Genomic DNA, 26,385 nt, shown 5'->3' on the forward strand with positions numbered 1-26,385 from the left:
CTGAAGACCTTTCCTACTGTACCTAACCTATGTCGACCTTTTGACCCTGTTAACCTTATGACCCTGTCGACCTAATGCATGTTAACCATTAGTGGTTGACCTAGTGACTGTAGACCTTTTTAGTGAAGATCTAATAATCCATTCCCTGGTTGCTCGGCCTGATAGCTAGATAACAGGCTCCTACTGTAGTTTACTATGCACATGGATGGATTGTCATATTAAATGGATCTGATCTGTTGGCCAAACTGAGTGATTGGATCGGCCACATGGGCCTGAGACTGAAAATGATCAAGGGCCTATTGTGAAACTGGAAAGTAAGCCAGCCACAGTAGCTGTATATGGGAGTTATTTATGTTTGTTAGCAAACAAAAAAAAGCACACTAAAGTACAAAACCATGTGCACTGCAGGTGGGGCAGATATAACATGTGCAGAGAGAGTTAGATTTGGGTGGGTTATATTGTTTCTGTGCAGGGTAAATACTGGCTGCTTTATTTTTACACTGCAATTTAGATTTCAGTTTGAACACACCCCACCCAAATCTAAATCTCTCTGCAAATGTTACATCCAAACTTGAGGGAAACGGGAGGTTATTCTAAGGAACACACAGAGGAAGCAGGTAACTTGGGAATATGACCAGCACAGGTGTGTGTTATAGTGTGAAAGGCATTAATAAATAGTCCAAGCACAGGTGACATACAGTAATCAGACACTAAGGACTTAGGAATTAAGGTGTCAATTCGTCAGTGAGTAATATTCTTGTTATCACTTGTCACGAATGTTAAATGATGCTCCAGCCAATCAGCCCCTGTCTTTTTTTTCATTTTTTTTCCAAACAAATGACAGTTAGGAGCTGATTGGCTGGTGCACTATTTAACATACGTATAATACATTTAACAAGAATATTGTTGCATATCAATCTATCCAACCTCTCTGCACCAGATACAATGAACAAGGTACGTGGGAAAACATCTTAGGGAAAGGGTCTATGACCAGGTCTAGGAACCCAGTTCCTGATTATGTCATATTTAATGAGAGGTTCAGGAACTGAGTTCCTGATTGTTCCTGCTGACAAAAATAGCACTGGTTAATACAGTTCACTAAAAGTTTCATCCAAATCCATCTAGTGGAAGGCCCAGAACAGGCTACCTGGGTCACAATTGCGCCCAGCGCATTCTGGCGCGAGGCCCGACCGACCCCAACACCCAGTATGTCTTCTGGGATCCAGTATTACCACTATGTGCAGTGTTCTTCCAAATCCATCCAGTGGATGGCCAAGAACAGGCACCCTGGGTCAACGTTCTGCCAAGCGCATTCCACTGTGAGGTCCAGGACCGTAACCTCCCTAAAACCTGGTCAGGATTCAACTGGACCTCCTTGCATTGGTTTCATATTCAATTCAACAAACAAACAAGAAGGGCAATGCATTTTATATATGTATATATATATATATACATATATATATATATATATATATATATATACAGACGTAGCCACATACATAGCTACATCCGCGCCTGTCCGGCGATCTCAGGGTGCGGGCACATCATAGACGTGCATGTGTCCCAGTCGCATGAAAGAGAATGGCTTTGTGCGCTGCCCCAGCTAGGCGCTGGATCACCTAGCTGCGTCAGCAGTGCACGTTTGCGATATAGCCAAGCTAGATGAGCATGGCTACATCTGTATATGTATGGCCCTGAAAGGGGTGGATTTTTTTGCTTTTTTAAGCCAGACTCCTGGAAGGTAAGTATGGTAACCCTCTTTACATTTTGCGGTGGATCCAGTGGGTATTGCAGGAAGGTCTGGCGTGTGCTTCGGCTGGGGTTGTGGTGGTGTGGCCAATGTGTTTGAGATTTAAAATCCTGTAAATAATATATATATATATATATATATGGGTTGGGGGTCTTAGGGGGTATCAGAATCAGGGGTGTGAGCTCTTTTTGACACCAAGTTAAACCACTCCAGCTCATGTGTATAAATGCATAAAGACACAAGGTCATGAAAATTAATTTTATATCTATACAACTAATATATATACAGTATGAGAATTATTGCATTTGTGGAAATACCATTAAAAGGTAGAGTAGTAAAGAAACAAGAACTGTCAAATAACATTGGAAATATTGTTATCTATGAAAACCAAAGTCAGTGTCAAGACAGTGTCATGAAACAGTAATGAGGGAAGCTAGCCACTTTAATTTCCATGGAAATGTATGACATTATCCCTCAGCTACAATAAAGGATATTAAACTGGAAGCATTACCAATTATTAAATGTCATTGTGGATGGCTGGAAAGCAGAAGCGCACTAATTGTTCCAAAGAGCAACGTATAAAACAGTCTTCCCAGGTCAAGTGTCTTTGATGATTAAAATGAACACAACATAAATGTTGCACAAGTTAGGCCCTCTCTGTTTATGAATGCATAATGGTCCAGGATCACTTAACAAGGCAAACTGGATGCGGCTCATTTTATTGACAAACCTATCTGTACAATGGGGGTAATTCCAAGTTGATCGCAGCAGGATTTTTTTTTAGCAGTTGGGCAAAACCATGTGCACTGCAGGGAAGGCAGATATAACATGTGCAGAGAGAGTTAGATTTGGGTGGGGTGTGTTCAATCTGCAATCTAATTTGCAGTGTAAAAATAAAGCAGACAGTATTTACTCTGCACAGAAACAAAATAACCCACCCAAATCTAACTCTCTCTGCACATGTTATATCTGCCCCCCCTGCAGTGCACATGGTTTTGCCCAACTGCTAAAAAAAATCCTGCTGCGATCAACTTGGAATTACCCCCAATAGCTGTTCTTAGCAATGTCAGGATAACTGTGAGAGGTGCGGGCCTGCGGTGCGTGTGGTGGTGCCTGCTGCCGTGCAGGTGTAGACTCGGTACTCACCAGGCGCCGCTCGCTCTCACCTTCAGGTACCGGAACCCTCAACGGACCTGGAAATCTTCACTCGGATCCGGACACGGCGATTCCCTCTCGGAGCTGACCGACGACCTAGCTGAGGAGAGAAGGGTTTACATCAAAGGGGTATCGACCCTTCTTCCGGTGGAACAGGGGATACCCCAGGGGTGGCTGCGACCTTCACCGGCTGGGTGAATGGTCATCACCGGCACAAAGCCTCAGCTACCCAGCTTTCACACACTCGCGCTTTCGCACGTAGTGTGATGAAAGGGATTCTCACGTCCGTGAGCAATCCTAACTCCGGCGCTCGGGGACAAACAAGGGACAGACGTACACGGATGCTACTCACCGTCACGAGTCTTGCACTCTGATCTTCTCCACTTACAGGTCCCTGTAAGGAGGCAAAGAGAAACAGCCGTGCAGGGCCTAACTCTGACCTAGTGTCACACCCTATACTATCTACAACAGCGGAGCCCTCAAACTAGCTCTGTGGGTGTGGTGCAACACAACTATGCACAACTTACACAACACATACACTTTGCCCTGCACGGTAACAACATATAACACACTATCGGAGTTACAACATAAAACGGTGCTGTCCCTTTATCTACCCGACCCAGAACACCCAGTAGTGGGGACCGCACAGCTCACCCACCTACCGTACTCTCAGGGTGGCCTGAGCCTAGCGCCCAGTACCACCTTTACTCACCTCAGGGAAACGCTGCTTCGCTGGGCCTAGCGCCCCCTAACTGCCCACAGGCCGGAGGCCTGACTTTGCCCACGGGCCTAGCGCCCGCCTAACTTGCCGCCCGTTGGGTGACCTGGGCCTTGTGCCCAGGGTCACCTTTCATATCCCTAATTGGCCACAAATCCACTAGGGCCTAGCGCCCTCTAATGTCCCCACAGGCCTAGTGCCTGAACGTGCCCCTCGGGCCTAATGCCCGCCTAACTGTGCCCACAGGCCGGTGGCCTGACTATCCTCATGGGCCTAGTGCCCAACATGTGCCCCCCAGGCCTAGTGCCTGCCTATCTGGTGCCGCAGAGGTTGGGTGGCTTGGGCCTAATGCCCAAACCACCTAATCAGAATAATGACCCCCAATCTCCTAACCGCGCCACAGGCCTAGTGCCTGACTTGTGCCCTCGGGCCTAATGCCCGTCCCTGGTGGTCTAGGGAGGAAAAGGGGAGGGGGGAAGGATGCCTCACTGAGGCCTTACCTAACCCGGGGGCCTCCGGTGCCCTCTTCGGCCGCTGGCCCGTCCTGGCCAGCGGCGCCGCCGTCGCATCGCCGCGTCCAGCCGCCGCTGGACATCTTCTTTCCCAGGGCTGGAGTCTTCAGGCCTCTTCAGCGGCCACCGGAGCTCCTCTCCCTGCGGCCGTCGTCGTCTTCCTCCACGCAGTCCTTGTTTCCTGTCCGGCTCCTCTTCCTTCTTCGCGCTCTTCTGCGCGCGCGCTGTCCTCTTCGGCTCCCGCCCGCGACGTCTTCTCCTCTTCCCGCTCCTCAGCGCCGTCGTCCTCCGCTCTGGCTCCCGCCCGGCGTCTGACGTCAGACGCCGGGGCCTATGACGCGGCGAGCGCCGATTGGCTCGCCGCGTCTCTCTCCTATTGGCTGCCGCTCCGGGAGCCGCGATTGGCTCCCGGAGGGCGCCAACATTCAAACCCTCCAGCCTGGGGTCCGGTGCAGGGAAAAGGGTAATCCCTGCACCGGACACCCGCCGCCGCCACGCACCCAGCGCTGGGGACAGACAAGCTGCCCCAGCGCTGTCCCCAACTAGGGACAACACAGATGTGCCCACAGGGCACATCCTTACATTTCCCCCCCCTTTTTCCTTTGTAGTCCCTACAAAGTTCCTCACGACGCCCATTGTCCGCGGGTCAGGGAATTCCGAGGTCCCTCCGGCGAGGGTGCATTCGGGGGCCCAGCCTGGACCAGCTGTGACCCCACATCCTTCCTCCTCCAGCTCCGGGTTCCTCTTGCGTCCTGACCTCCATCGGCGGATCCTCTGGGGGAGTGGCATCTCCTCACGGTCGCTTGACGTTGGCCACCAAGGGGAATCTTCTTCCACGGGGACAACAGTCACCCACTCTTGGCCTCCGATATCGTCTGTGGCTTCGTCCCTGTCTTCCGGGTGTGGTATCGACCACCACCCAACAGCGGAATCCTCCGGGGCATCCGTTTCCTCCCGGGCAACAGCCACAACATGTCGCATTTCCTCGTGGGGCATCTCCAAAGGTCCTATCTCTTCCTCTGGAACGGGTCCTCCCACGGCAACGCAGTCCTGTCCCCGTACGTCGGTCCATTTCGGCACTCCTGGCAGGTATTCTTGCTCCAGGACTATCTCCTCCTCTTCACGGAGGGCATTCAACTGGGAGCATGACTCCACCCGATCCTGCCAGTCACTCTCGTCGGCGCTTCCGATGCCAGAGTCGTCCTCCATCTGTTCTGGGAGGGATTCGTCGGCGGACAGCTCACCGTAGTCCGAGTCCTCCTCCGATACCTGGACTGGGGTATTACTTTCCTCCTCAGCGTACTTCTTCGCTTCCGCTGGCACCTCTGCTTCCTCAGCGTACTCCTTCGCTTCCGCTGGCATCGTTACTCCCTCAGCGTACTCCTTCGCTTCCGCTGGCATCGTTACTTCTTCAGCGTACTCCTTCGCTTCCGCTGGCATCGTTACTTCCTCAGCGTACTCCTTTGCTTCCGCTGGCATCTCTTGGTACCCAGGACACTCCTGTTCCGCACGTCCTGGTCGTGGACGGTTCCATCGCGGGGAGATTCCGGACGTCTCAGTCACTGGGTCTTCACGCTTTTCTTCACAGCGTGGTCTCTTCACCTCCCAGTCGTCCACCTCCGCTTCATGCGGGAAAGGATTCTGCCTTACTGGGGTCACTTTTTTTGGACAGAGTAGGTCCGCGGCATCTTCCCAAGGGCACTCACTGGCCGCATGTCCTGGTCGCCGACACTTCCAACAAGGGAGGGCCACTGCCACCTTCTCCAAGACGGGTTCCTGGTCCACCTCCTTCACTGGGGAATCTTCACCCGTTGGTTCCGGCTCAGAGGAAATGGGCACCTGCGAACTAACTTCAAGCAAGGCCTTCCGCTCCATTTCCCTGGTTTCCTCCTCCCATCTCTGGGCGCGACCATCCGCAATCATCCGGTCTTCATTCCACGGACAATCGGGAAGCGCATGTCCTCTCGCCTCGCAGAGCGCACACACAGGCTCTGCAGCCACCCGGTCCCAAAGCTGCTGACGAGACTCCGTCATCTTCTTCACCGTGGCCTCGTAGTCCGTCCTGTCTTCAGTCCATGGACATTCCAGGAGCAGATGTCGGGGATCTCCACAGTTTTCACACCGGGAATCAACCTCGTCTTCGCTCGACTCTTCGTCCCAGGGACAACTGTTGTGCTCATGCCCGTAGTTTCCGCAGAGCAAACACCAGGACTCCTTCGCTTGGCCCTTCTGACGTCTTCGGTCCGCTTCCTGGACCACCTTCTTTGGGGACGTCTCTCGCCAAGTACACTCGTCGGTAAAGTGACCTGTTTGCCGACATTTCTTGCAGGGCGTCACAGCGGCCTTCTTGCGCCCCTTCTCCCGGCGCTCTTCTTTTTCACGCTGGACCGACCGCTGCACCATCTTCAGGATGTCTGCCCCAGACACCGTCACCCAGTCGCTCTGGTCCGCACACATCCGGGGGTGAGTCTTCTCCGGAGCCGTCCGCAGGGAGGTCTTCTTGGTGGCGTTCCACATCGTGTCCGTGATCCGGTCTCTTTTATCCTGCCGACTACGCCAAGTGTGAGAGGTGCGGGCCTGCGGTGCGTGTGGTGGTGCCTGCTGCCGTGCAGGTGTAGACTCGGTACTCACCAGGCGCCGCTCGCTCTCACCTTCAGGTACCGGAACCCTCAACGGACCTGGAAATCTTCACTCGGATCCGGACACGGCGATTCCCTCTCGGAGCTGACCGACGACCTAGCTGAGGAGAGAAGGGTTTACATCAAAGGGGTATCGACCCTTCTTCCGGTGGAACAGGGGATACCCCAGGGGTGGCTGCGACCTTCACCGGCTGGGTGAATGGTCATCACCGGCACAAAGCCTCAGCTACCCAGCTTTCACACACTCGCGCTTTCGCACGTAGTGTGATGAAAGGGATTCTCACGTCCGTGAGCAATCCTAACTCCGGCGCTCGGGGACAAACAAGGGACAGACGTACACGGATGCTACTCACCGTCACGAGTCTTGCACTCTGATCTTCTCCACTTACAGGTCCCTGTAAGGAGGCAAAGAGAAACAGCCGTGCAGGGCCTAACTCTGACCTAGTGTCACACCCTATACTATCTACAACAGCGGAGCCCTCAAACTAGCTCTGTGGGTGTGGTGCAACACAACTATGCACAACTTACACAACACATACACTTTGCCCTGCACGGTAACAACATATAACACACTATCGGAGTTACAACATAAAACGGTGCTGTCCCTTTATCTACCCGACCCAGAACACCCAGTAGTGGGGACCGCACAGCTCACCCACCTACCGTACTCTCAGGGTGGCCTGAGCCTAGCGCCCAGTACCACCTTTACTCACCTCAGGGAAACGCTGCTTCGCTGGGCCTAGCGCCCCCTAACTGCCCACAGGCCGGAGGCCTGACTTTGCCCACGGGCCTAGCGCCCGCCTAACTTGCCGCCCGTTGGGTGACCTGGGCCTTGTGCCCAGGGTCACCTTTCATATCCCTAATTGGCCACAAATCCACTAGGGCCTAGCGCCCTCTAATGTCCCCACAGGCCTAGTGCCTGAACGTGCCCCTCGGGCCTAATGCCCGCCTAACTGTGCCCACAGGCCGGTGGCCTGACTATCCTCATGGGCCTAGTGCCCAACATGTGCCCCCCAGGCCTAGTGCCTGCCTATCTGGTGCCGCAGAGGTTGGGTGGCTTGGGCCTAATGCCCAAACCACCTAATCAGAATAATGACCCCCAATCTCCTAACCGCGCCACAGGCCTAGTGCCTGACTTGTGCCCTCGGGCCTAATGCCCGTCCCTGGTGGTCTAGGGAGGAAAAGGGGAGGGGGGAAGGATGCCTCACTGAGGCCTTACCTAACCCGGGGGCCTCCGGTGCCCTCTTCGGCCGCTGGCCCGTCCTGGCCAGCGGCGCCGCCGTCGCATCGCCGCGTCCAGCCGCCGCTGGACATCTTCTTTCCCAGGGCTGGAGTCTTCAGGCCTCTTCAGCGGCCACCGGAGCTCCTCTCCCTGCGGCCGTCGTCGTCTTCCTCCACGCAGTCCTTGTTTCCTGTCCGGCTCCTCTTCCTTCTTCGCGCTCTTCTGCGCGCGCGCTGTCCTCTTCGGCTCCCGCCCGCGACGTCTTCTCCTCTTCCCGCTCCTCAGCGCCGTCGTCCTCCGCTCTGGCTCCCGCCCGGCGTCTGACGTCAGACGCCGGGGCCTATGACGCGGCGAGCGCCGATTGGCTCGCCGCGTCTCTCTCCTATTGGCTGCCGCTCCGGGAGCCGCGATTGGCTCCCGGAGGGCGCCAACATTCAAACCCTCCAGCCTGGGGTCCGGTGCAGGGAAAAGGGTAATCCCTGCACCGGACACCCGCCGCCGCCACGCACCCAGCGCTGGGGACAGACAAGCTGCCCCAGCGCTGTCCCCAACTAGGGACAACACAGATGTGCCCACAGGGCACATCCTTACATAACCATAACATGATCCCTGGTCATTCTAGCTGACAGCTGCGTTGGGCTGTGAGTGACCTCGCAGCAATCCTGTACAGCACTAGTATGTGATTGGTGGGGCTCTGTACAGCAGACATCTCAAATATATGCTTCATATTATCACTGCCTGTCCAAATTTAAATGTATGAGCACACTGAGCTGTTCTAGTGCACAAAGGGGCTTTTACCCAAAACAATCATGAGAAAACAATTTTCTGCATGATTTAAGTATACCTGCTATTTACCAAAAGCTAAGTAATGCCTAAAACCACAGTCCCCGTCAGCTGCACTGCGTAATGCGTATGTATGACCAGGACAAATCTCTACTCGGGTGGTCTTCAGGTTACCGACTGTCGGGATCCTGGCGCACAGTATACACAGAATCCCGACAGCCGGCATACCGACAGATTTTCTCCCTCGTGGGGGTCCACGACCCCCCTGGAGGGAGAATAAATCGCGCGCCACCGTGCCCGCAGCGTACCGGGATGCTGGTCGCCGGGAGCCCGGCCGCCGGCATACCATACTACACCCCTCTACTCCACGCTGCGATAAGCAGGTGGTGAACAAGCTTTGAATGGAGGAAAGTCACTGCTGGGATACGCTGCCTACATGACTTAAATGATAAACAGCCAGGTTAATTAATGACAAATAGATGCGATAGCAGATGGTAATTAATGTGGCAAAAATGTGGACATTAATAATGAGACCCAAAAGTACTGTAATTCAGGAGCTGGCTGAACTATGATTTATAATGTAGAGTTGGTGGCACAGTCACAAGACTGGCATAAGATACTGTATATCCATTTTAGAAAAAAGATGTCGCTCTGCATAAATACCATGGGCCCAATAATAAGAGCTATTTTAAATATTGAATATTTTTATATAGATTGAATAGTGTGGTGTTTATTTTTTTCTTTTCCACAGTTAACCCTCATTGTAATCTCACCATAACCAACTAGGATCTTGCGTGAATAACATAAGCATTTGGCCACACATTTATTAATCTACAGTGAATTATTAATCTAGGGTGAATTAACCACAGTGCCTAGCACAGCATCAATTTAAAATATGAAACTGGTGCCATCTCAAGGGCATATATATGCCATTTAGTAGAATGTTCTGTGAAATACCCTCATACTGTATCTCTGTCTAGTGCCTGTGCCCCGGCTGTATCACCCACTTACTGTGCTCTCTCCCAGTTAAGAATCAAATGTCAAATAGCTATTCTGACTGTATGTGCAACTACTGCACTTGTGCATAATGTATGTAATGCATAGGCAAACGCTGGGGGGGGGGGGGGGGGGGGGGTTCTGGTTGCCCGGACCCCCCCCCCCCCACCCCTCTCCCTCTTATTGGCCAGCGGCTGAAATGATAACAATAGCATCATTTTATTACTAGAGCTGCTGCCGCAAAATGTTGTTTAAGGGACAGAGCAGAGCTGCTGCACATGCCTAGTGGTAACAGCTTCTTCTACCAAGTTTGCTGTGTGTGTGGCTCTGAGTGCTCAATCGGTGCACTGGACTAGTGAGAAGCTGCCAGGAAGAAGAGACAGGCGCTTTACAATGAGTCTATAGTACTATAGACCATCCATAGTGTTATTTATTAATACTGTATTCCATACACTACCGCTCCCTCAGACTCCCGCACTTGCTCCAATGTTCCGCAGAGTGGGAGATTGTGGATTGCATTTGGAAACCCCCCTCTAGAAATCCTGCGTTTGCCACTGTAATGGGTAAAATAAAAAGGTAACATAAAGGCAAAGGAGGGTGCGTATGCTATAGCAAACCAACCCCGGAGAGATGTGTATGTGGCCCATGTCAACTTCCATAAACACATATTCCATAAACCTTGAGGACCAGCTGAGCAATAGGATGGGGTATCAGTCCTGGAAATCCCAGGGATGACAATGAGAGGTTAGGTCATTGTTATGCAGATTGGAATGTGTCAGACGCTCCTGGTCTGCCCCAGCTGTCAGATCAGATAGGAGGGGGGACATTCCGGAATACTGGGCAAAGGGCAAATCTCAAACAAATGATACAAGAGAAGACTTGCAGGACAGTAAAATGTCAAAGGATTTCTGAGAGCTAAACTGTAACAAATACACAAGAAGTGAATGAGGGTCATACACAATAGGCTAAATCCATATTCAATAAATTGTGGTTCAAGTGACATATATATCCCATTGGGAACATATGTGAGGCTAGATAGTAGGTCAACTGATAGCCGTGGCCATAACTAACAGCACTAAATGCAGTGCAAAAATGGTGATCAAGATGCTAAATGTATGGCTACAGTATGATAGTTAGATATTCCAAATATTCAAGTTACTTGACCATGGAGGGAAAGGTATGCTCCTTCCTATTATCAACAGTGACTTTGGAAAATATATTTTTACCGACACCTACATTTATTATTTCCATTGCGCTTTACTATTAGAACAGTAATAGAACAAAACTGGGTAAAAACAGACAGGCAGTGGCGTTAGTTCGCCCCAGTCGCCCGGAGGCATGATAAATGTTGGTGCCCCCCTACATACTGTATACACACACACCCTTCATATGTAGCTATCCGGCACTCATGTTGAACAGTAGTAGCGTGCTCATGTGCCTTTCCCAATAGTAATATAGATACACATACAAAGTGGACGGCACTCCAAGTCAGTCATCACAATAAAATAGACACCAGCATACCTTTATAGCACACCTACAGTACTCCCTCACCCAACAGCATGCCACAATGTAGATGCTTTGGCACAGTGGTGTGCCGATATACAGTATATATATAAAAAACACACAAACGCCTCTCACTTACACTCACACCTCTTACTTATACATGCCTCCTTAGCTTAAACACACACATGCATCCTTAGCTTAAACACACACACCTCCTTCGCTTAAACACACACACCTCTCACTTACACAAACGCCTCTCACTTACACATGCTTCCTTCACTTAAACTCACACACACACGCCTCCGTCATTTAAACTCTCACACACACGCTTCCTTCACTTAAACACACAAACATGGCTCTTTCACTTATACACACACACATACACCTACACACACACACACACACACACACACACACACACACACACACACATCTCCCTTACACGCACACACGCCTCTTTCATTAAAAAACACACACACACACACACACACACAAACAAAAACAAACACATGCTTTCTTCACTTACACACACGCCTCCTTCATTTAAAGTCACACACACACGCGTCCTTCACTTAAACACACAAACATTCCTCTTTCACTTACACACACACACACACACACACACATGTCTCTCTCACACATACACACACACACACATACGTCTCCTTTACACGCATACACGCCTCTTTCACTTAAAAACACACACACAAACAAAAACAAACACATGCTGCCTTCACTTACACACACACACACACACACACACACACACACACACACACACACACACACACACACCTCACTTAAACATGCACACATAAAACACAGTGCTGCCAACATTTATTAAAGACCCCCCAGCACACCTCCCCTTTCCAACTACACACACCCCCACAGTGCAGCTTGAGGCAAGTGCTGCCAGTGCCTACCTGCTGCTATCAGCCCAATGGAAGAACAGAGAGCATCACTTGGCCAGCTCATCTGGAAGGGCCTGGCAGGAGCTGCGTTCTGGAGCTCCCCTAGCTGTAGCTACAGCCAGCTCTCTGTATATACTAGGACAGGGGTGGCCAACCAGTCAGAGGCAAAGAGCCAAAAAAGATCTGTAGTCAAGGGCAAGAGTCAGTATCATGCGCGCGCGTGTGCAAAAATGGGGGCGTGGCCTAGTTTTCACAAAGCCACACCCCATTTTGTGCACACACCTTTCATTATGACGTTTGTAGGAGTATGACCTTGTGTTTTTTTTTTTTTTTTTTTTTAACTGAAGAAATTTTATTAGAGAAGATTTTCAATACAGAACATGCACAACGTTATGTAAACAAAAAAGCCAATAACACAGTAGCAGCATGTCTGAAAACCATAATACATAGTAGTAAAGTAATAATACTAATACTAAAAGACTTGAAAGTTAGAAATAAAGAAAAAATAGGGGAGATAAGGAAAAGAGGGGATAGAGAAAGAGTGGAACACAGAATAGAGGAGATGCTGACCATCAGTCTTTCAGGGAAACTGTAGAGAACCTGCGCATACTTCTGTACCTTTTTGACTAAACAGTATATAGACATATATAAAAAGAAACTAAACATTCACCCATTACAAGGCAAGGCATTCCGGGGGGTAGTGCAGGAGGAATAGTAATCAAACCACGGTAGCCATTTCAATAGAGGGGATTGGGGAGCTAAGGAATATTTAATGCTCATAGTTTCCATTTCGAAATTGCGCTGTATTGACGTTATAATTTTGGATAAGCGTGGTGGATCTGTTCTTTTCCAATATTGAGCGATTGCGGCCCTGGTAGCTATGAGAATATGGCCTATCACATAAGAGTATTCAGAGGGTACATAAGGAGGAAAGTAATGCAAAAGAACAATCTCAGGGCGGTGGGGGAGGGTCACCTTTGTGACCTTTTCAATTAGTCCAAAAACCTCTATCCACAATGGCCTAATAACTGGGCATGTCCAAAATGTGTGAATTAAAGTACCTTCTAATCCACATTGCCTCCAACAAAATTTAGAGGAATCTGGCCAGATCCTATGTAGTTTATCAGGTGTGTGATAAAGGCCATGAATTAATTTGAACATCATTTCAGTGTGATTAATGCACCGAGACATTTTAAAAATATTCATAAAAATATTTTCCCATTCCTGATCTGTCAGAAGAATATTAAATTCTGATTCCCACCGTGTTTGAATATGTAGTTTCACATCATTGAGCGGGGAGAGGAGCGTAACATACCACTGAGATATACCACCTTTGTGGTGTATGGAGGAAAAGTTACTCAAGATATATGGAGGGGGAGTAGGGGAGGAGAGAGGATCAGGCATATTCGCCCTAATCCAGTGTCGGATACGTAGATATTTATAAAAGTCCTTTGACGGTATCAAATATTGGGTTTGTAGCTGTTGGAAGGTTTTAAGCTCTGATTTATCATACAAGTCCTTGACCAGCTGAACCCCGAGCTCCCGCCAGTTCCGCAATGGAAGGTCTGGGAGTAGTTTGGAAATCGCCAAAATGGATAGGTGCGTAGAGGGCAGCGGGCAGTCGCCCAGATTAGTGACCAATCTGTCCCAGACCTTAAGAGAATTAGTTATACTCCTCATAAGTTTGGTAGAGGGGGGTCTATGTAAGGGTTTGACCCAGATTAAATCTGGAAGAGGGAATCCTGTGCACATATGTCTTTCAATATCTACCCAGGGTTTTACGGACTCAGTCCGGAGCCAGTCCTTCAACTGATCAAGGAGACATGCATGCTGATAGAGTTCAAGGTTAGGGAATGCAAGACCCCCGCTACCTTTGGATCTAAACAAGCGGTTTCTAGCTATCCTGGGTTTTTTACCCTTCCAAATAAAAGTAGACATGACAGAATAGAATTTGTTAAGGAGAGCAAGCGGTACTAAGTAAGGTATGGCTCTAAACAGGTAAAGAATTTTAGGGAGGAGCATCATTTTAATTGATGAAAGGCGCCCCAACCAAGAGATTTCATAGTTCGTCCACTGTTTGGTGAGGGTTTGGAAGTGGCCCAAGAGAGGAAGGTAGTTACACTCCACCGTGGAATGAGAACTGGAAGGGATCTTGATCCCAAGGTATTGGAGGGAAGAGTCCTGCCAGGCGTAGGGATATGTAGATTGTAGGGATTGGAGTAGGATCGGTTCAATGTCAAATGCCAATGCCTCAGTTTTAGCCGTATTCAGTTTATAAAAGGAGATTTTAGAGTAGTCCTGCAGGATATCGTGGATAGCTGGGAGAGAAGATTCAGGCTTAGTTACAAACAACAGGACATCATCTGCAAACAGGCAAATCTTATGTTGCGTGGGACCTATGGAAACTCCGCTAACTAGGGTGGACGCTCTAATTTTCTCTGCCAGAGGTTCTATTGCTAAAATGAAAATTAATGGTGACAGTGGACATCCCTGACGAGTGCCGTTGGTGATGGGGAAAGAATCGGATAAAAACCCATTACTAAAAACGTGCGCTGAGGGGTGCGTATATAGGCGTAGGACATTCTGTAAAAATTGTCCCGTGAACCCAAACCTGGCAAGAACTTCTGACATGTATAACCAATGGATCCTGTCAAAAGCTTTCTCCGCGTCAAGGGAAAGCAATAATAAGGGCTCCCGCGATGCGGAGCGAGCCTCCAGAAGGGAGAAGACTCTCCTGGTATTGTCAGGGGCTTGGCGACCAATAGTGAAACCCACTTGATCTTGATGAATCAATGTGGGGATCAACGGATTCAGTCTATTTGCAAGCAGTTTGGCATACAACTTAATATCTGTGTTCAAAAGTGCTATGGGTCTATAATTTGCGCAGAGAGATGGGTTCTTGCCAGGTTTGAGAATCGTTATCACCTGTGCCTCCAACATTTCTCTAGGGAAAGGGTTAGAGGAAGCGTCATTGTACAGATTAAGAAGAAGTGGGGAGAGTGAGTCTTGGAAGATAATGTAAAAGAGATTAATAAACCCATCTGGCCCAGGGGCCTTGTCTTTTTTGAGGGCTTTCAGGGAAGTCTGAATTTCTCTCTCAGTCCAGGGTGTGCAAAGTATGGAAGCATCATCAGGGGAAATGGAAGGCAGATTAATGGAATCTAGGAAAGACCGTATAAGCAGCAAGGAAGGTTGCGGGGTGAGGGGATCATGTTTGAGATTGTACAGTTTCCTATAATAAGAGGCAAATTGGTTTGCAATATCTTTTGGGTTCAGGGACAGCGATCCATCTGGGTTTGTCAAGTATTTAATTCTATTGATAAGGTTTTTCCCTCTGAGTTTCCGCGCCAGTAATTTACCCGCCCTATTACCTAATGTGTAATATTTTTGATTTAGGTTAGAGACTGCTCTTTGTACGTGCAAAAGGTAGAGACTGTTCAATTTCCTCTTTGCTTCAGTCAGGGACGCAAGGGTGAGATCGTCGGCAGGGGATTGTTTATGTTTGGTTTCTAGCGTCGTCACCTCCAACTCATAAGCCAACTGAACTTCCCGGTCTCGGCGCGCTATGTGAGCTGAGGCATGGATAGCTGCACCTCTCAGGACTGCTTTAAGGGCACACCAATGATTGGAAATAGAGGTATCAGCGGGGCTATTGGTGTCTAGATAAGAAGACAAGGCCTCTCGTAATATAGAGACTCCGTCCTCATCTTTCAAAATGTAATCCCGCAACCTCCAAGAGCGTGTTGTGGGGATAGCCGTTTTGTATGACCAAGACCAAAGTAATGGCGCATGGTCTGACCACGATATCGGCAATATTTTGACGTTAGGAATTGATTGTAATGTCCATTTATCCGTCAGGAGCAAATCGATCCTAGAATAGGATCTATGCACTGCCGAATAAAATGTATAGTCTCTAGCACCTATATTCCTGACCCTCCAAGCATCATATAAGTCAAATTCGGTTAGTAGGTGTGAAAAAGAGGAGGCCAGGGCTTTGGCTGCGTTAGCAGACTGTTTATCAAGTTTCGAGGATTTGTCTAGATTAGGGTCAGGGGCTAAATTAAAGTCACCCATCAGGAAAACCGCACCTTTCTTGACACTATACAGCTTTTGAAAAAAGGATTTCAGGAACCGGGGTTGATTAGAATTAGGGGCATAAAGGGAGACCAAAGTGACATATTTAGTTCGCAGTTTCCCCACTAGAATCAGATATCTGCCATTGCCATCTACCCACTTACCCTCCAATTGGAAAGAGCACGATTTATGGAAAAGGATAGCGACACCGTTCCTCTTAAACGGCCCACAGGAGACATAGTGAACCGGGTAATTGGTATTGGAGAACTGAGGAGGGGAGTGCAGTGGGAAGTGGGATTCCTGTATAGCTACTATGTCCGCCTTTTGATCTGCAAAATATTTTAGAGCCAGGCGCCTCTTATGGGGTGAGTTGAGCCCTTTAACATTAAGACTTAAAAAGGTGGCCATGTGGGAGGGTATAAGGGGGTGATACATAGCACAGCGAAAAGCATCAGTAACACTTGCATCCAAGTATAATACATAGCAGCACAGTCCTCTAAGACAGAAGAAGTAAAGTCAACATCAGTAAGGAGAAGAATATGAGAAGAGAAAACAGAACAAGAAATAAAACATGGGAAAAAAACAGAAATAGCATCCATAAAGGAGCTAGAGATCCCGTCACATGGGTATCGTGACGGACAGGTGTGGGTGGGTGGCATACCAGCCAAAATTACCCACCGTCGCCCCCAAACCAGAACATACTTAACAAATGATTATCAATCGCAAAAATAGATAAGATTAATAAATAAGGTCATCCTAAAATAAGGAGAAGTGGACGTTTACTATCTAATTGAAACATGAACAGTTCTACTTCTATCTAAGTTTTAACGAAAACATTGGAACATCCGACGAAAAGCATCGCCTATAATGAACACATAGCCACAGATAAACCTGTAGGGGAAAAAACAAAGGCTAAATAATAATTATCATATGGTTATTCCCAGGTGATTCTCAGCCCGGAGCCAATGTCCAGTCTTGGGCTATCCGTTTCGGTGATGTAGCGGGGGGAACAGGTTGCATATCGAGAAGGATGTCCCATTTTTTCAGAATTTTAGGTCCATCCTCAGGTGAGGTGATGACGGTAGTAATACCATTACGTAGCACAATCAGCTTAGTAGGGAATCCCCACTTATATTGGACTGTAGCTTTCCGTAGGGCTGATGTGATGTTAGAGAATGATCGCCTTTTGGCCATAGTCGCTGGAGACAGGTCCTGGAAAAGTTGAAGAGAATCCAGACAAGTCGCCGTAGGTGAAGAGGGCAGTGCTGCACGCAGGATCTTTTCCTTAATGTGAAAAAAATGAACCCTGAGAAGTGTGTCCCGGGAGGCCTGAGCAGGTGCTTGTCTAGACTTCGGGAGTCTATGGATCCTGTCGATCAGGAGATCAGGTAGCGGAACATCAGGTATCAATTTATGGAAAAGATCGGTGGCGTATCCATACAAGTCAGCATTTGAAACATCATCAGGGATGCCTCTTATTTTTATATTATTCCTACGTGAGCGGTCCTCTAAATCTGTAGTTTTGTCCCGGATGTTAGTGACCTCCTCCAGGAGAGAGTCATGTGCGGAAATCAAATCATTGTGTGATGTTACCAGCTCCTCCATCTTATGCTCAATGTGGTCCGTCCTGTCACCGATTTCAGAGATATCAGAGCGGAGAGCTTGTATATTAGATCTAAGCTCAGATGAAATGTCAGACTTGAAAGAGGCTAACAAGGAGTGGATAGAGCGTAACGTGACCGGGCCATCCAGAGAGTCCATATCAACTTGTGCGGCGTTAGCCGTGTTGCATATTTTTGATGAAGTTGATTGAGATGATTGAGCCAGAGTCGGCGAGGAAAGGGGTGCATGGGTCTTATTACCGGAGGAGGAGGACCCAAAAAAATTCACTTGTGAAGCAGATTTAGACCCCTTCGACTTCTTTGGAGGCATGTCGAGACGTCCCGAGAGGGGTTAGTAGATCATACAGGTAAAAAGAGGATGACCGTAGTGAGTGGTTATTCAGGCAGGAAGCGACGGTGAGATAGACATGGTGTTAAAAGGGCATATCTTCACGGGGGGAGTCGCACCCTATATATTGTAGTGGTTAGCAACGGGTGTAAAACTGCGTGATCCTGGGAAATCGGATGATATACACGAGGGAACAAAGCAGGGCCACGGGTCGTATGCTTCCTCCCTAGTCCCGTAATTCCGGGCTCCCAACCTGGGCCAGCCAGCGGTCAGGGTCTTCCGTGCAGGGGCTCGTAAATATCCAGGGAGACTCTGTGGGGTGGTTCAGGTGGAGAGTAGCTGGTTTACAATACTTGTATTCAGCTGCAGCAGCAGCAGCATCATCAGCAGCCGCAGCAGCAGCTCTATGCAGCCAGCACCCCTCTTCCACCTCCAATATGGCCGCCGCTGCTGGGTCCCTGCCTTATGTGGTGGCAGTACAGGGGTCCCCCACCGCTGTGCCAAATCACTGAGCCCACAAGCCCCCCTACAGATGGTGCATTCAGGTCTGGGGTCAGAGTGGCCTTTCTAACTGGCGCTACGTCCGCGCGCCCTGCTCTGCCCCAACCAAGATGGCCGCCGGCTCCGGACACTCGCGGCCGTCTCCGCGGGCTTCAGCGGCTCACCTCGTCTATCTCCGAGGTCTGACCGCCGCAGCACAGCTTCTCAGCAGTGGCGTGGAAGGGGGTATGATCGACGATAGCGGGGGCTGTTCTCATCCGCACGGCTCCCGGAGGGTCCCGATGTCCGGCCGGGGATCTGCCAAATCCAGGTCCCGGAGGTAGGCCGCAACCTGCTGGAGCAGGTTAAACCCACTCCCCGGCTCCGCAGCTTTCCCTCTCTAAGGGCTAGGGCACAGGGCAGTTGTGGAGGTCTCAGGATGGAGTAGTATATTGGGTGGGCGGCCAATAAGGGGGTTATTGGGAGTATTCTGGCACGAGCTCCCTTAGGACACAACCTAGCAGTCAGGCAGCAGGCCACACCCCCCCATGACCTTGTGTTTTTAGTCATGTTGTACAGTGCCAAATACATATAATGCCTCAGTCCGGTGCCACATACATATAAAATTGTAAAAAAATGGGTGCCTCCACACTGCCAGAAACATATGTCCCCACAGTGCCACATACACATATGTCCCCACAGTGCCAGATACATATATGCCCCACAGTGCCAGATACATATATGCCTCACAGTGCCAGATACATATATGCCTCACAGTGCCAGATACATATATGCCTCACAGTGCCAGATACACATGACCCCCCAGTGCCAGATATACATGTCCACCCCAATGCCAGATATACATTTCCCGCCAGTGCCAGCTATGCCCCTAGTGCCAGATAAATATGTCCCCAAAGTGCCAGCTATGCCCCCAATGCAGTGTCCCCACAGTGCCAGATATGCCCACTGTGCCAGATATACATGTCCCCACACAGTGCCAGCTCTGCCCCCAGTGCCAGATATACATGTCCCCCCAGTGCCAGCTATGCCCCCATGCCAGATATGCCCCCAGTGCCAGATATATATGTCCCCACAGTGCCAGCTATGCCCCCAATGCCAGTTTCCCCACAGTGCCAGATATGCCCCCCAATGCCAGATATACATGTCTCCCCAGTGCCAGCTGTGTCCCCAGTGCTAGGTATACATGTCCCCACAGTGCCAGCAATGCCTCCAGTGCCAGATTATACATGTCCCCCAAGTGCCAGATATATGTCCCCACAGTGCCAGATATGTATGTCCCCACAGTGCCAGCTATGCCCCCAATGCCAGTGTCCCTACAGTGCCAGATATCCCCCCAGTGCCAGATATATATGTCCCCACAGTGCCAGCTATGCCCCCAATGTCAGTGTCCCCACAGTGCCAGATATGCCCCCCAGTGCCAGGTATTCATATCCCCACAGTGCCAGCAATGCCCCCAGTGCCAGATATACATGATCCCCCTCTTCCCCCGTGGTGCTCACCGCGCTGCTGCTGTCTGTAAGGAGAGGAGAGCGCAGCGTGCACCTCCCCTGCCCCTTACTCTTCGGCGGCTGTGTATCTCTTCAATTAGGCGCCGGCCCATGAGCCAATCAAAGCTCGCGGACCAGTAACCTTAGCTGCCGGTCCGCGAGCTCTGATTGGCTCACGGACCGGCGCTGAATTGAAGCGTGACGCCACGGCCGGAGAGTGAGGGGCAGGGGAGGCGCACGCTGCGCTCTCCTCCCCTCACAGACAGCAGCAGCAGCGCGGTGAGCGGTCAGGCAGTGGGAGACAGTGGAGGAGGTGTGCCCCCTTGAGGTCAGGAGCCCGGCGGCAGCCGACTCCACTGGCTCCCAGAGTTCTGCCCCTGGACAGAGGTATATATAAAATTTATCTTTGGTTTGTTTCTTCAGACTGCTATTAATTATTGATAATGCTTTATATTTTCTAATGTATTATGAGACTATCATGGCAACTACAGTCACATGGCACAAGATGTAGAGGGGCAAACACAGGATTTCATTGTGTACGTGTGTATGTGTATATATATAGATTAGAGATGTGCACCGGAATTTTTTTGTGTTTTGGTTTTGGATTCGGTTCCGCGGCCGTGTTTTGGATTCGGACGCGTTTTGGCAAAACCTCCCTGAAATTTTTTTGTCGGATTCGGGTGTGTTTTGGATTCGGGTGTTTTTTTTCAAAAACACCTCAAAAACAACTTAAATCATAGAATTTGGGGGTAATTTTGATCCTATAGTATTATTAACCTCAATAACCACATTTTCCACTCATTTCCAGTCTATTCTGAGCACCTCACACCTCACAATATTATTTTTAGTCCTAAAATTTGCAGCGAGGTCACTGGATGACTAAGCTAAGCGACCCAAGAGGGCGGTACAAACACCTGGCCCATCTAGGAGTGGCACTGCAGTGTCAGATAGGATGGCACTTAAAAAAATTGGCCCCAAACAGCACATGATGCAAAGAAAAGATAAAAAGAGGTGCACTGTGGTCACTGGACGGCTAAGCTAAGCGACACAAACACCTCAATATTACAGGAATTATTCGTTCTAATCAATGGTATTATTGGTCCAAATCACTGGAATAAAATGACAAAATCACTGGAATTATTCGTTCTAATCAATGGTATTATTGGTCCAAATCACTAGAAGAAAATGACAAAATCACTGGAATTATTTGTTCTAATCAATGGTATTATTGGTCCAAATCACTGGAAGAAAATGACAAAATCACTGGAATTATTTGGCAAGATCACTGTTATTAATAATTATAAATCACTGATATTGGTAAAATCTCGTTATCGCCTGCCTAGTGAAGTGGAATCTAGATGGGATTTTGTACCGGGGACACAATAACTTCATCAATTGTCTAAATCCCACTGTACTAATGGCGGAAAACAGGCACACGTCTAACAGCGCACTGATTATACTGAGAAATGATTATACTGATCACTGATGATACTACGGTGAACTGACACTGAGCAGCGAGAACAGCACTGGACTATTGTACTGTAGTATACTGGTCACCACAATGCAGCACTGACACTGAGCACAGATATTAAGCACTGATTAGGATACTAGAAGTGACACAGAGCTGCAAGATACAGCAATGGCCTACTGTACTGTACTACTGTATACTGGTGGTCACAACAATGCTGCACTGTACTACTATATACTGGTCACAACAATGCAGCAGATATTGAGCACTGATCAGGATACTAGAACTGAGTCTGACACGGAGCTGCAAGATACAGCAATGGCCTACTGTACTGTACTATATGTATACTGCTGGTCACTAAAATGCTGCACTGTCCTACTATATACTGCTCACAACAATGCAGCACAGATATGGAATGGATACTTGCAGTGACACAGAGCTGCAAGATACAGCAATGGCCTACTGTACTGTACTACTATAATTATATACTGGTGGTCCCCACAATGCAGCACACTGAGCATAGTGTGTATCTCACATATCGCTCAGTACAGATTATAGGATGTATAATCACCAGGTATATAACACACGTTGCACAGTACAGTATACAGGGTGTATAATTAATTACCAGGTGTATCACACACATCACTCAGTACAGTATACAGGGTGTATAATCACCAGGTGTATCACAAACATTGCACAGTACAGTATACAGGGTGTATAATCCCCAGGTGTATCTCACACATCGCTCAGTACAGATTACAGGATGTATAAAATCAGCAGGTGTATAACACACGTCGCATAGTACAGTATACATATTGGTCACAACGATGCAGCAGATATTGAGCACTGATCAGTATACTAGAAGTGACACAGAGCTGTAAGATACAGCAATGGCCTACTGTACTGTACTATATGTATACTGCTGGTCACCAAAATGCTGCACTGTCCTACTATATACTGCTCACAATAATGCAGCACAGATATGGATAGTATACTTGACACAGAGCTGCAAGATACAGCAATGGCCTACTGTACTGTACTATATGTATACTGCTGGTCACCAAAATGCTGCACTGTCCTACTATATACTGCTCATAATAATGCAGCACAGATATGGATAGTATACTTGACACAGAGCTGCAAGATACAGCAATGGCCTACTGTACTGTACTATATGTATACTGCTGGTCACCAAAATGCTGCACTGTCCTACTATATACTGCTCACAATAATGCAGCACAGATATGGATAGTATACTTGACACAGAGCTGCAAGATACAGCAATGGCCTACTGTACTGTACTACTATAATTAATTATATACTGGTGGTCCCCACAATGCAGCACACTGAGCACAGATATTTGCAGCACACTGAGCACAGATATGGAGCGTTTTCAGGCAGAGAACGTAGATATTTTCAGCACACTGAGCACAGATATTTGCAGCACACCGAGTACAGATATTTGCAGCACACTGAGCACAGATAGGGAGCTTCTCAGGGAGAGAACGCTCCGTTCAATCTTCAATGTACGAGTGAAAATGGCGACGATGCGCGGCTCTTTATACAGAATACGAATCTCGCGAGAATCCAACAGCGGGATGATGACGTTCGGGCGCGTTCGGGTTAACCGAGCAAGGCGGGAAAATCCGAGGCTGCCTCGGAACCGTGTAAAATAGGTGAAGTTCGAGGGGGTTCGGATCTCGGAGAACCGAACCTATACACACACACACATATATATATATATATATATATATATATATACTGCTCAGAAAAATAACGGGAACACTAAAATAACACATCCTAGATCTGAATGTGCTGACAACAAAATCACACAAAAACTATCAATGGAAATCAAATTTATTAACCCATGGAGGCCTGGATTTGGAGTCACACTCAAAATTAAAGTGGAAAAACACACTACAGGCAGATCCAACTTTGATGTAATGTCCTTAAAACAAGTCAAAATGAGGCTCAGTAGTGTGTGTGGCCTCCACGTGCCTGTATGACCTCCCTACAATGCCTGGGAATGCTCCTGATGAGGTGGCGGATGGTCTCCTGAGGGATCTCCTCCCAGACCTGGACTAAAGCATCCGCCAACTCCTGGACAGTCTGTGGTGCAACGTGACGTTGGTGGATGGAGTAAGACATGATGTCCCAGATGTGCTCAATTGGATTCAGGTCTGGGGAACGGGCGGGCCAGTCCATAGCATCAATGCCTTCGTCTTGCAGGAACTGCTGACACACTCCAGCCACATGAGGTCTAGCATTGTCTTGCATTAGGATTAACCCAGGGCCAACCGAACCAGCATATGGTCTCACAAGGGGTCTGAGGATCTCATCTCGGTACCTAATGGCAGTCAGGCTACCTCTGGCGAGCACATGGAGGGCTGTGCGACCCCCCAAAGAAATGCCACCCCACACCATTACTGACCCACTGCCAAACCGGTCATGCTGGAGGATGTTGCAGGCAGCAGAACGTTCTCCTTGGCATCTCCAGACTCTGTCACGTCTGTCACATGTGCTCAGTGAGAACCTGCTTTCATCTGTGAAGAGCACAGGGCGCCAGTGGCGAATTTGCCAATCTTGGTGTTCTCTGGCAAATACCAAACGTCCTGCACGGTGTTGGGCTGTAAGCACAACCCCCACCTGTGGACGTCGGGCCCTCATACCACCCTCATGGAGTCTGTTTCTGATCGTTTGAGTAGACACATGCACATTTGTGGCTGGCTGGAGGTCATTTTGCAAGGCTCTGGCAGTGCTCCTCCTGTTCCTCCTTGCACAAAGGCGGAGGTAGCGATCCTGCTGCTGGGTTGTTGCCCTACTACGGCCTCCTCCACGTCTCCTGATGTACTGGCCTGTCTCCTGTTAGCGCCTCCATGCTCTGGACACTACGCAGACAACACAGCAAACCTTCTTGCCACAGCTCGCATTGATGTGCCATCCTGGATGAGCTGCACTACCTGAGCCACTTGTGTGGGTTGTAGACTCCGTCTCATGCTACCACTAGAGTGAAAGCACCGCCAGCTTTCTAAAGTGACCAAAACATCAGCCAGAAAGCATAGGAGCTGAGAAGTGGTCTGTGGTCACCACCTGCAGAACAACTCCTTTATTGGGGGTGTCTAGCTAATTGCCTATAATTCCCACCTTTTGTCTATTCCATTTGCACAACAGCATGTGAAATTGATTGTCAATCAGTGTTGCTTCCTAAGTGGACAGTTTGATTTCACAGAAGTGTGATTGACTTGGAGTTACATTGTGTTGTTTAAGTGTTCCCTTTATTTTTTTGAGCAGTATATATATATTTGTATATTTATTTTAGTAGGGAGAGGGGAGGCTTTGGAATGCCTCTCTGGGCTCTGTATTCAATCTAAAGGTACATGCACACTGGGCGTTTTTGCCCAGCGTGTATGCACAGCGATGATCGCCGACATCGTTGGGCTGAAAATCGCTCAGTGCATACACACTGAGCTATTTTCCCCCCTGCCCAGCGATGCCAGCGGGGGTGAGCGGCTTTTATTGATGAGGAACGAGGAGGGGAGGAGGAAGAGAAATGATGATGAGGAGGAATGCAGAGGAAGAGGGATGTAGAGGAGGAATGATGATAAGGAATGACAATGATGATGAGGAGCAATGAGGAGGCTCTACTGTGGCGTAATGTGTGTAAGAGAGCTCTACTGTGGTGTAATGTATATTATGGGCTGCACTGTGTTGCATAATGTGTATAAGAGGTATTGCTGTGCGGTGTAATGTGAATTGCTACTTTTCTGTGGCCACACCCCTTCCACATGAAGTCACGGTATCCCTATTTTAAATATAGGGTGAGGAGGGTGGGTGGGAGGACCAATTCTCTTTCTGGCACAAGACAGAAGTGTGATCATCTTCATCTCTCCCCTAAGCTTCTATCAGAGAGTCAACAAGTATGGCCCTGCGAGGTCGTCCCCCACTTCTGCGCTCTCTACCATCAGATAACATGCTCAGATGCCCCAACAATATGACAGGAGGTGTGACTCAACTGTGAGTACAAACGATGCTCAAAAACGCAGTACACGTTGCAAACACATTACAGTAAATATCCTATAGTGCATATAATATATACCCAATTTACTTGAAAAGTTTGAAATGCTAATCAAATAACACAAGAGTAAGAACCATACTTTTATCTTAACAAAACATATATTGTCTACACTGTAATTGTACTGTAAAATCACAGTTGCAGAGTTTAACTGTAATAAATGGGTGTGTTTTAGAGACATAGCCTGAGGCCATCATGATCATCAATTTGTACCTTGCAGCAGGGTTTGAGAACTAGAAAGTCAGTTCCTTCCAGACAGGCACAGGGCCGTCTTAACAGTAGTGTAGACCACTGGGCACAGCAATGCCCTGGGCCCCATACCCATCCTCCAGCACTAGGGGTGGGGGATGCAATCAGCGGCAGCTTTGATGTCCCGTGGGAGGTAGGGGGTGCTCAGCATGTAGGACCTGGAGCAGTAATTTCTGCTAATTTCTCCTTTACTGCACAGATGGGGCTAAACTGTAGAAGGGGGCATTGGACTGAATGAAGATGCCCTGGTACATAACTTCCAGGGTGGTAGGGGATGTTTAATACATAGGGGAGGGGTGGATAGTGGAGTGGTCTTAATATTTATAATTTTTCGGTGGGAGGGCAGCTTGCTTGACTGCAGATATCTCAAGTTCCTGAAAATATATTTCTTAGCT

General features: G+C 48.7%; 1 protein-coding gene across 4 annotated transcripts in view; it reads right to left on the reverse strand.

Annotated features, from left to right (window-relative positions):
* Positions 1 to 26,385, reverse strand: part of NEURL1 (neuralized E3 ubiquitin protein ligase 1) — a 556,453-nt gene that overhangs the window by 276,216 nt on the left and 253,852 nt on the right. The window contains exon 1 of one of the 4 annotated variants that reach the window (XM_063961990.1): positions 2,917 to 3,440. The exons of 2 other annotated variants lie outside the window; for them this stretch is intronic. The gene's annotated coding sequence lies outside the window, so the exon portion shown is untranslated. Of the gene's footprint in view, positions 1 to 2,896; positions 3,441 to 26,385 lie in introns of those variants that run through there. One more of the 4 variants, XM_063961989.1, reaches the window with a different exon arrangement.

This window comes from Pseudophryne corroboree, chromosome 3 (genome assembly GCF_028390025.1).
Source record: "Pseudophryne corroboree isolate aPseCor3 chromosome 3, aPseCor3.hap2, whole genome shotgun sequence".
NCBI classification, from domain to species: Eukaryota; Metazoa; Chordata; class Amphibia; order Anura; family Myobatrachidae; genus Pseudophryne; species Pseudophryne corroboree.